This window comes from Anomaloglossus baeobatrachus, chromosome 1 (genome assembly GCF_048569485.1).
Source record: "Anomaloglossus baeobatrachus isolate aAnoBae1 chromosome 1, aAnoBae1.hap1, whole genome shotgun sequence".
Taxonomy (NCBI): Eukaryota; Metazoa; Chordata; class Amphibia; order Anura; family Aromobatidae; genus Anomaloglossus; species Anomaloglossus baeobatrachus.
The window spans coordinates 745,261,047-745,273,314 of record NC_134353.1 but is presented as its reverse complement, the minus strand read 5'-3'; the positions used below and the strand labels follow the sequence as shown (position 1 = coordinate 745,273,314).

Below are 12,268 nucleotides of genomic sequence, written 5' to 3'. Positions count from 1 at the left end.
GCCCCCACGTTGAGTGACAGCTATCTCACTGCAACCAATCACAGCTGCCGGTGGGTGGGTCTATATTGTGCAGTAAAATAAATAATTAAAAAAAAACGGCGTGCAGTCCCCCCAATTTTGATACCAGCCAAGGTAAAGCCATATGGATGGAGGCTGGTATTGTCAGGATAGGGAGCCCCACGTTATGGGGAGCCCCTCACCCTAAAAATACCAGCCAGCAGCCGCCCGGAATTACCATTAGATGCGACAGTCCCGGGACTGTACCCGACTCATCCCGAATTGCCCTGGTGCGGTGGTAATCGAGGTAATGAGATAATGGCAGCAGCCCATAGCTGCCACTAAGTCCTAGGTTAATCATGGCACGCGTCTCCCCGAGATACCTTCCCTGATTAACCTGTAAGTTAAAGAAAATAAACTCAATCTTTTTTTTTTTTTTTTTAATAAAAGACAAAAAATACCCTCTTTCACCACTTTATTACTTCCCAAATAGCCCGCCATGTCCGACGTAATCCTCACGAGGTCCCACGACACTTTCAGCTCTTCTACATCGGAAGCTGACAGAGAGCGGCCACAGACCACGACTGCTCTCTGTGAGCTCCACAGAGCAACTGAAGTGAGTCGCGCTATCAGCAATGATGTCACCCAGGTTTTCTGCGGCCACAGATCTCAGGTGGAGGACTGAAGCTGTGGCCGCGGGTAACCTCAGTGACTGCACCGCTGATCACTTCAGTCACTCGGGATTTGCGGTCACCGGTGAGACCTTCATCGGTGACCGAAAATCAGGCCACGACACAGAGCCGCGGGATGACAATGAAGTTGGGTGAAGTTCATCCGAGTTCATTCTGATCGCGCAGCTCTGTCTGTGTCTGCTGTCAGCGGCCATGTAGTAGAGCTGAATGGCAGATGATATAGCTGCTGAGAATAAAAACGGATCTCGTACGGATCACACAGTGATTGCACACGGACTACAATCTACAGAAAAATCACAGAATCGCATTGCAGTTGCATTGCACACAGATCAACACTCGGACAGAGCTCATCCTACTTTCTAGCATGAGAATCGGTCCGATTTTCCAATCGCAAGTGTGACTCCAGCCTTACACCTTTCAAAAAGCAGAAAACCTATTCTTGTATTGCTCTTTGTTTGTTCTACCTTCTAAAATTCAGAAAAAGACTCATTTCACATTTATCCTGCTCTCTCCACTGACCACTTACATCAGACTTTCTGTTTAATCCCCCCCCCAAAACGCGATTTGTAAAAAAAACCCTATGGAACCACTCACTATAATGAAGCAGATGGAGACACTTTGTGCTTGGGCGACTTTTTAGCGCACAAGTGTGGATGACCACAGCTCTGTGCACGCTTACAAAAGATGGTTGCCATCGGAACATACACCAACCAGAGTCTAAAGTGTCTCTATCTGCCTCATTCTAGTAAATGGTTCCCTCCGGGGTTTCATCTGAATTACATTTTTTTGGGATTTAATCGGAAACCCGTCGTAAGTGCTCAGTATTGAACAGAAGAATATGATCCCAGCCTTATACTGAAAGCGATCAAAAAATGTTCTGTACCCCAAAATGTTACCAATAAAAACCCTAACTAAAGGCCCTGTCACACACCGAGAAGTCTTTGGCAGATCTGTGGTTGCAGTGAAATCATGGACATATTGTTCCATTTGTACACAGCCACAAACCTGGCACTGATTGTCCACAATTTCACTGCAACCACAGATCTGCCACAGATTTAACTCTGTGTGAGACAGGGCCTTAAGAAAAAAAAAACAGCCTCCACTAAGGTCCGCCATCTGTCACTTGAAATATATGAGGGGCTGCTGATAAGTCTTTGGCTTTACCCAGAAAGAAACGAGAGGATGATGAAACTTTACATTTATTCCACATACTCTCCACTGATGTCAACACACTTCTTGGCATCGTTATTTCAAGTTCTGTAAGGCTAGCAAAAAGAAGAATTTCGGTTGTGCCTCAAACCAGGCATCCGTAACAGCCATGGCATCAGAAATGGTGTGAAATTTGATACCCCTGAGGTGTTTCTTCAGGTTTGGAAACAGATCATAGTCTGAGGGAGCTAGATCTGGTGAATAAGGTGGGTGGTCAACCAGCTGGAAGCCCAGCTCTGCAACTTTTGCCGTGGTTGCTTGTGCAGTGTGAGCGGAGACTGTCTTGCAGGAACAAGATTCCTTTGGACAGCTTGCGGCGCCTTTTAGCCTTCAGAGCTGCCTTCAATTGGTCCAAAAGTTCACTATAACACCTTGCATTGATGTTAGAACCCTCTTGAAGGTAGTCCACTAGCAGCACGCCCTCCTTATTCCAGAACACAGATGCCATCACCTTAGTGGCTGATTTTCACACCCTGAACTTCTTTGGACGAGGAGAACCACTGTGCCTCCACTCTTTCGACTGCTCCTTGTTTTCAGGGTCATACAAATAAATCCATGTCTCATCCATAGGGACCAGTTTATCCAGGAAGTTCTTATCAGTCCAGAAGAGCTGACAAATGGACTGGGAAGTTTTCACTCGCATGCTTCTCTGATCTGTTGTCAAACATTTGGGGACCCACTTTGCAGATCGCTTCCTCATGTCCAAATGTTGCACAGGGTCTGCGGGCCGCAACAAGCAGCCTCAGGGGACAACAGGGAAAGATGGGTAATGGGTAACGTGGTTGATATGACCAGTGCTTGCGCATAGCGGTGCTGTCAGAGGGAGAAGCGCGGGCACGAGATTATGGGCTGGTACTTGGATGACGCTGCTGATGACAATCACAGCGCTGCCCATAATCTCGCGCCTGCGCAATAACCTCACCAGCCCTCACGCTTTGCACAGTGCTCAGTCCCGCGATAGTGCCACTGGGCATGCGTGAGACTTCGGGAGCACTGCGTTACATGAGGGCGGCGTCCTCATGTATGTAGATGAGCAATGGGGGACGTCGAACAGCGGCAGGAGGGTGAATAACGGACGCAATACAGCCCGCCCTCGTGGCCATAAAAACACATTAGCATACCAAAAGGTAAGATTTTATAAAGTGTTTTTATTTAGGTCTGAAAGGGGGCACAGAAGCAAGAGGAACCTTTCTAGAATGCAGTCCAGGAGCTGCAGAAGGGGAATCTTTTAGTTTAATTGCGAAAATTCTACAGACAGGTTCCCTTTAAGGTCAAAATTGGCTCAGTTACTAAGAGATTAAGCTGCCCAATCATATACACACAAGTATATGCATATCTTTGGTAAATGCAGCTTATTTATTTTGTTTTTTTCCCTGCATGCATGATCACTACAGACATTAGATTCTCAGCAAAAGTCTCCTAATTTTGGTAGATCTGCAGATAAATGTCATGTGGCAAGCTTGAGACTTGTCTAGACCAACATTATTATAGCTCTTTTAGAAGTGTCACAATCAGGGAAATTTGTAGAGAAAATTCATGGCTTTCAAACTCCTTTTCAGGCTTCGTTGCAGAGCAAGGCATCCTGTTATTACTTCAGTATGTGATAAAAAAATTCCCAGTTTAATTCTAACATTCGGAAATAAAGTGTAAATTAACTAATTATAATCTTTCAGTAAGAGCATGTCACTTCTCTAAAACTGAAAGGGAACTGATCTTTCTTAACTGTTACAAAACTTGCATGACTAGAAGATGTGTGAGTGTGATGTCTGGGTAGAAAACCTCAACATTGGTGAAGTGCTGCATCTGCTAGGCTCCCACAGTCTTAATTTGATGGTATATTAAATTATGTTTAAATTGTTCTTATTTAAAGATGTATATAATGTCTTTTATAAATCTGTCGGACAACCCCTTTAAGGCTGGGGCCACACGGCCATTAATGCAAGTGAATCGCATGACACTCTGCTCCCGCTCTGCTAGAGTGTAAGCTGACTGTCATGCGACTGTCAAGCCACTGTGATGTGATCGCAGCAAAGCCACGGAGGACAGGGCGGGCACTGCAGAAGAGAGGGAGGGATTAATCTCCCTACCTCCTTCATTATCAGCTGATGTGATTCTAACACTGCACTCTCATTTCACCGGTGTAATGAGAGTGCAATGTGATGTTTCTCTTGCACTCATAGACTTGTATGGGTGCGAGTGAAAAAGAATCGGATTCAACCCACAGCATGCTGCGATTGTTTTCTCGGTCCAATTAGGCCTGAGAAAAAAAATCGCTCATGGGAGCTGCCCCCTAGTGTCACATGGGTTCGGGTGGAATGCGATTTTTTTTTTTTTTTTTTTTTTTCCGCATTCCACTCTCGCTGTGTGTCCTTATCCTTAAGGGGTGGTCGGGCACCTAAAATGTCCTTTCTCAATGTCTATCTTTACACACTAACCACTTTTGTAACTTGCAATTCCCAACTATTCTCCCTATTCTGTTAATTCCTCCATCTGTGTTTTTGTTTTTATTAAACTTCTTGTGACCTTTCATTTGAGAATTCTCAAATGGGATGTCCCCAGAAGATGGCCCTGTGGTCATTTCCATGTATCTTCAATCACCCTGAAACAGGACGTTACCTAAGGACAGTGCTGCTGTCTCTTATCACATCCTATTTCTCCTCCGCTCCTGATGACGTCTCAAATTAATCATGGTGATGGATAGGGCGACTGGCCGCAGCTGGTTTTACTGCCACCAGACTTATTCTATCACCACTACTTCGCATGTTCAGTCCCCACTGCCATACTTCTATCATGGCCGACCTGCTGTTTCTGACCACGCAACCTCATTTAGGCCCGTTTCACACGTCAGTGAAAAACAGACGCTCTTCACTGACGTGTAAAACACGCACATGTCCCTCACTGTTCCGTGATTCACGGCACACGTGGGTTGTCCATGTGCAATCCGTGATCAGTGATTGCAAATGGACATTACTCACCTGCCTTCACTACTGCTGTCCATGGTGCTGAACTCCTCGGCTCTGCAGCGTCCGCCCACCGCTCTATGCAGCTACTTCCTGGTCGGCTGTTCCTGCTTTTATGAATATTGATGAGCCGGGCAGGAGCTGCAGAGATCGGAGGCTGCACAGTGCGTTGCTGGAAAGGTGAGTTGAAAATGTTTATTTGATATGTCAGTGTTTTTCTGGTACGTGTTTCACGGATCACACCATAGTGTGGTCCGTGGGTCATCAGTGATGCCAGAAAAAAACTGACTTGTCTCCGTGCAGAATCACGGACACGGGTATACGCTGCACGGAGACACGTTCAGTGAAAAATCACTGATGTTTGCGCAGACCCATTGATTATAATGGGTCTGCGTATGTCAGTGATTCTGGTACGTATAAAAAAAAAAAGCACATACGTTCCAGAATCACTGACGTGTGAAGGGGGCCTTACAGAAACGAGACATCAAGGGGCCATAAGTAGTGATGGGTGGACATGGACTGTAAAAGTCCAGATCCGTGCGGTTTCAAACGTACCTGGGTACCGGACCCAGAATTCCTTGAGAATTTAGGCTAATGATCCTGCACTCGAGAAATAATTAATGGAAAAATAAGAATGAAGCAAGCGCTTCATATTTACTGAGGCTCCGGCACTGCTGTAACTGCTCCCGTGGCTGCTTGTTCTTCTTCCGAGGCTGCTCATTATTGCTCATCCATATGCACTACTTTCCCCGCCCACTAGCCATCCTTGTGTCTGTGATTGGTGGCAGTTACACACGCCCCCAGCCTCTGATGCCTCCCATTACTAATCTAGGGCTCAGTGGCAGCTGTGAGATGATATTAACTCCTTATTACCCCGATTTCCACCACACCAGGGCAATCGAGAAGAGCCGAGTAAGGCATCGGGACTGTCTCATCTAATGGATGTGTCAATTCTGGCTGGCTGCACGCTGTTAGTTTTAGGCTGGAGGGAGGACGGCACATTGGTTTGTTTTGTCTTTTTTTTAATTAAATAATAGAAAAAAATCCGCATGCGGTTTCTCATATTTTGATTCACAACCAAGAAAGGCATATTGCTGGGGGCTGTAGCAGTATGCTTTATCTGTGCTGGGTATTAATATGGGGGGCCCTATGCCAGATGTTTGTTTTTACACCACTATAGTGACCCACAAACAGCACCTGTGTTTGGTTGCAGTCAGGCTGGGGGAACATCTGACGGCAACCAATAACAGATGCCAGGACGGCCGGTGGGCGGGGAAAGCAGTGCATATGGATGAGCAATAATGAGTGGCCGTGGGAGCAGTTACAGCCATACCAGAGACTTGGTAAGTACAGCTCTCTTGTTCCTATCCCCCTATCCCTTCTACCACCATTTTTAATTGCCTGATTCTGGTCCCCATAGACCAGGGGTGGGGAACCTCCGGGCTGTTTGTGGCCCGCAATAACTTTTTCTATGGTCCCCGGGCACATTCCCGGGAACCACAGTGCTCGAGCGGCACTCGCGCTTTTGCCGGCCGCCGGCCCTTTTAAATCCCAGTGCGTTCTGGGTAGATGCTAGAATGTACGGGCTTCTTCCAGATCCTGATTGCAGCCCGTACTAGACCTGACTGCAGCCCTTACATTCTAGGCTCAACCCTGACCTGTGCTCAGGGCTTACCTTGTGGGCGGATTAAGCAGTGTGCTGGGCTCCAGGCACAGAAGAGGTGCAGCAGATGCCTCCCTGCTGTATAGGCCTCTCAGACCTGTGCTGTGTGCCTCCTCCCCTCCACTACTGAGTACGCAACCCACCGCTGCCCCCCTGTCCAGTGCTGTGTACCCCCTAGTGCTGTTTGTAGCCCCAAGTGCTCTGGACCCCCTCTTAGTGCTGTCCGTGCCGCCACCTAGTGCTGTCCGTGCCGCCACCTAGTGCTGTCCGTGCCGCCACCTAGTGCTGTCCGTGCCGCCACCTAGTGCTGTCCGTGCCGCCACCTAGTGCTGTCCGTGCCGCGCCTCTCCTGGAATGGGAGGTGTAGGGCCCCAGCCTCTGCAGACCGAGACAAACCTGGAAAAGCAGCTGTGAGAAACAACATGATCAATATCATCGAACATCACAGCCGCACAAGAGAAGCTGCTCCAACCACCACAGTAGGGGTGAGTTAATTGTTTTACCAAATATAGCAGGGTAGTTTTCAAGTTGATAATTTGGTGCGGCCCCCGAAGGTTGGTAGAAAATTCCAAATGGCCCACGGCAGTAAAAAAGTTCCCCACCCCTTCTGTAGACTTATATGGGGACTGATGTCTGGCCAGGTAATTGAGACCAATCCCAAGTCGGAACCGGGATTTTCTTCTTTTTTTTTTTAATCCAGTTAGACCCGCTTGTCCCTGTTATCTGCGAATACACCCATTACTAGCTATAAGGCCATGTTCCCAGTCAGTATTTGTTGGGTTTTTGATGCTGCAGAATTTCTGCACCTTATTTTACTTGCATTTTTTCACTGCATTTTGGCACTTTAGGCAACGCCTGTGCTGCATTCTATAAAGATGCATGTTATCCCCTGACACGCCCTGTACACCCCACAAATACCTTTTGAAAATCTCCAGCGCTGTGTGGTAATCATTGGGTCTGGTCCGATGGGTATTCTTGGTTGTGGCTTCTGTTCCTGAGGTGGCAGGGACAGATCGTGTGTTGGTAGAGAAAAAAATCTGTATTTAGTCCTCCTTACAAACACAACCATCACCATGATTGAATTGGGACGTCATCCAGGTCAGTATTGGTGGAAGAAACTGTGGTAAGTGACCAGAGCTCCACCCCCAGATGATATTATTCAGGGGGAAGGGGTGATAAAGCTGCAGAGAAGTGACCGCAGGTTCATCCTTCTGAGACTCTCCTCCAATGAAACTTCATAAGGCTATGTGTGCACTAGAAAAGTAATTTTTCTCAAGAAAATTTCTTGAGAAACTTCTGGGAGTTGAAGATTACCGCACCTGCGGTAAAAAACTGCGGGAAAAACACATGCGATTTTTGCCGCGGTTTTTCCGCAGGTTGGTCCCTCCCGTTTTTTTATGCTGTAGCTGCAATAAATAATATAGATAATCGATAGACAGATAATGGATAGAGGGATAGATAGATAATAGATGAGAAAGATATAATGTCCCACCCCCCTGCATATTCTAAGCTGGCACCCTTTAGTGACTTTCATTTGGCACTAAAGGGTGCCTAGCCTTGTATTTAGCCAAAAAATAAATAAATAAAAAAAAAAATGATGTGGGATCCCCCCTATCTTTTGTAGCCAGCTATGGTAAAGCAGACGGCTGCAGCCTGCAGACCACAGCTGGCAGCTTCACCTTGGCTGGTAATCCAAAACAGAGGGCACCCCACGCTGTTATTTTACATTAAATAATTTAAAACAAAAAACATGGGGTCCCCCCCCCAAATTGGATCACCAGCCAAGGTAAAGCGGACAGCTGTGGTCTGATATTCTCAGACTAGGGAGGTCCACTGTTATTGGACACTCCCCAGCCTAAAAATAGCAGGCCACAGCCGCCCCAGAAGTGGCCCCAACTCATCCCGTTGCCCTGGTGCGGTGGCAAATGGGGTAATATGTCGGGTTGATGCTCGATGTCTAATGTCACCAGGCATCAGGCCTTGGGGTTAGTGATGTCAAACGTCTATCAGATACCCGACACGAGCAACCCAGTCAGTAATAAAAAAAAAAAAAAAAAAACGACAAAAAAAGTTTTATTTGAAAAAACACTCCCTCTTTCACCAATTTATTGAAAAGAACAATGATTTCCAGGTCCGGCGTAATCCATACCATAGTCACTGTCCCAGTCAATGAAGAACAAAATGTTCCCCATTGGCTGGGAGAGCAGTGCAGTGACCTGAGCTAATATCAATCGGTCAGCCCAGGTCACTGCAGGGGATGTCGAGCGCTGACTTCAGGAGGTTAGCTGAGATCATTACCTGCAGTGACGATCTCCTGCACTGCTGACATCAGCGCTGTCACTGACTTCTATGCCCGCCGCATTCTCGGCAGTATTGCGAGAGCCCGTGACGTCACCGCTAGTAACAGTCTCGGGCCGCCCGCGAGACGGGCATAGAAGGCAGTGACAGCGGTGACGTCAGCAGTGCAGGAGATCATCACAGCAGGTAATGATCTCATCTAACCTCCTGAAGTCAGTGCTCGTCATCCCCGCGGCTGCCTGACTGCAGCATGAGAAGTTGCTGATACTGCGGGCAGACACTGACACTGTAGGGCTGGCAGCCGTGGGGCTGGCAGGGAGCGGGACACAGAATGCAAGGGCACCTGGAGGTCACACTGAAGTGCTTCCGTGAGGCGTCCAGGGAGTGTGATCTGTGTGTTTACACTCTGCTCCGCTTCCTCTTCCTGTCATAATGACATCACTTCCCTGCAAAACGCAGGGTAGTGATGAACATTACCGCAGGTAAACCGCGGCTATACCGAGGGTATACCGCACATCATTTGCTACCTGCGGTATACCCGCGGTATTTCGCGATTACATTACAGTGAATGGAGTGAAATACCGCAGGTACCTGCGATATAGAAGTGACATGCACATTTTCTCAAATTATCTCAAGAAATTCTGCAGAAAGAATTTTCTTGAGAAAAAAAACGCAGTGTTCGCACAGCTATTTTTTTTTTTCCCATAGGTTTTGCTGGGAAATGTCTGCAGAAAGATTACAAACATTTCTCAAGAAATTTCTGCAGCAAAACCGCGGGTAATAACGCAGTGTGTGCACAGGGCCTAAGAAGTAAATCATACAGGAATTCATATAGGGAGAATACTAAGACCTTTCTTAATTACCGTATGTAAATTACAAAAGTGGTTAGGGCTTATAAATAATGTATTGGAAACACCTTTTTACATTTTTATTTCAAAGCCTTGTTAACATATTTATTTATGATAACTTTTTACTAATCTCCCTACCAAATAAATGGTTAAAGTCAGACTCATGGCTGACACAACTGAACAAGAACAGTAAATAATTTCAAGCTGCGGTGAAAAGATAAAACCAAGGGCAAGACAAAATAAAGCCTAAAACTAGGAGCAAGTAAAGACTGGTAACCTGTCCTTCTAGATTCTCACATCTGCATCTGACGATAATGATTGTGTACCGTACTTATTCAGGGACCCATGATGGCAAGGAGAGCCAGCCTCCTCTTCAAAATTAACAAAATTAAGAAGTTCATGTTCTGAACACCCCCTCCTCCTCCCTTTTTGTATATAGGATTCTTCTGGACTCCTTTTTTTTGGAAGCCTATTTTCTGATTTTCTGGGCTACAGGACCTCAAGACCCAAAACTTAGAAATAACCTGGCGGCAGAAGTTTTCTCAAGGTACTGATAATATTCTGCTCCAATATTCTCTTGACTTCTTTTTTGCACTTATGTCTTTTCCTCCCCTTTTTCCAAGAAACGTAACCTTTTTTTTTTTTTTTTTTTTCTGTTGACATAGCTGTGTTATGGCATGTTTAAATATGGAACAAGTTGTACTTTGAAGTGACACTTAACCCTTTAGTGACGGAGCTAATTTTCACCTTAATGACCAGACCAAATTTTGCAATTCTGACCAGTGTCACTTCATGAGGTTATAACTCTGGAACGCTTCAACGGATCCCGGTGATTCTGAGATTGTTTTTTCGTCACATATTGGACTTCATGTTAGTACCAAATTTAGGACAATATTTTTTGTGTTTATTTATGAAAAAAATTGAATATTGGCAAAAATTTTGAAAATTTAGCAATTTTCAACTTTTGAATTTTTATACCGTTAAACCAGAGATTTCTGTGACACAAAATAGTTAATAAATAACATTTCCCACATGTCTACTTTACATCAGCACAATTTTGGAAACAAAATTTTTTTTTGTTAGGAAGTTAGAGGGGTTCAAAGTTTATCAGCGATTTCTCATTTTTACATCAAAATTTACAAAACCAGTTTTTTAGGGACCACATCACATTTGAAGTGACTTCAATAGGCCTAGATGACAGAAAATACCCAAAAGTGACACCATTCTAAAAACTGCACCCCCAAAGTACTCAAAACCACATTCAAGAAGTTTATTAACCCTTCAGGTGCTTCACATGAACAAAAGCAATGTGGAATGAAAAAAAGCAAAAATTAAATTTTACCTAAAAATGTTGCTCTAACCCAAATTTATTCACTTTTAGAAGAAATAACACAACAAAATGGACCTCAAAACTTGTTCCCCACTTTCTTATGAGCGCGCCGATACCCCACATGTGGTCAGAAACCTCTGTTTGAACAAATGGGAGGGCTCGGAACAGAAGGAGCAATATTTGAATTTTGGAAAGCAAATTTGGCTGAAATAGATTGCGGGCACCATGTTGCATTTACAGGTCCGCTAAGGTACCTAAACAGAAGAAATCCCTCACAAGTGACACCATTTTGGAAACTAGACCCCTCAAGGCTTCTATCTAGGGGTATAGTGAGCATTTTAGATCCACAGGTACTTCACAGATTTTGTTAACGTTACGTTGTCATATTGAAAATTTTAATAATTTTCTCAAAAATGTTGCTTTAGCATCAATTTTCTCACTTTTTCAAGAGGTAATTCCAAAAATTTGACCTCAAGGTTTGTTAACCACTTTTTTATGAGCGCGGTGGTACCTCACATGTGGTCTGAAACCTTTGTTTGGACAAATGGGAGGGCTTGGAACGAAAGGAGCAATATTTGAATTTTAGAAAGGAAATTTGGCTGAAAAAGATTGCGGGCACCATGTCGCATTTGGAGGTCCCCTAAGGTACCTAAACAGCAGAAACCCCGCACAAGTGGCCCCATTTTGGAAACTAGGCCCCTCAAGGAATTTATCTAGATGTTTGGTGAGTACCCTGAACCCTCAGGTGCTTCACAGAATTTTATAACGTTGAGCCATGAAAAAAAAAAAAAAAAATTTTACCACAAAATTGTTATTTCAACCAGGTAGCTTTTTTTTTTACAAGAGTAAAAGGAAAAAATTCAGCATAACATTTATTGTGCAATTTCTCCTGAGTTTGGCGATACCTTATATGTGGTGGAAATCAACTGTTTGGGCGCATGGCAGGGCTCGGAAGGGAAGGAGTGCCATTTGACTGCAAAATTGGCTGGAATCAATAGCGGACGCCAGGTTGCATTTGGAGAGCCCCTGAGGTGCCTAAACAGTGGCGGTCCCCCACAAGTGACTTCATTCTGGAAACAAGACACCTCAAGGCTTTTATCAAGGTGTATAGTGAGCAGTTTGAATCCACGAGTACTTCACAGAATTTGATAAGCTTAGGTTGCCATATTGAAAATTTTCATTTTTTTCACAAAACTGTTGCTTTAGCATCAAATTTCTCACTTTTTCAAGAGACAACAACAAACCGTGGACCCCACAGGTTGTTATCCAAT

At 45.1% G+C, this 12,268-nt stretch overlaps 1 protein-coding gene across 3 annotated transcripts in view; it reads left to right on the top strand.

Moving 5' to 3' along the window:
- Nucleotides 1-12,268, top strand: part of B3GNT4 (UDP-GlcNAc:betaGal beta-1,3-N-acetylglucosaminyltransferase 4) — a 90,861-nt gene that overhangs the window by 18,908 nt on the left and 59,685 nt on the right. The window contains exon 1 of one of the 3 annotated variants that reach the window (XM_075323266.1): nt 10,147-10,214. The exons of the other annotated variants lie outside the window; for them this stretch is intronic. The gene's annotated coding sequence lies outside the window, so the exon portion shown is untranslated. Of the gene's footprint in view, nt 1-10,146; nt 10,215-12,268 lie in introns of those variants that run through there. 3 annotated transcript variants of the gene reach the window in all.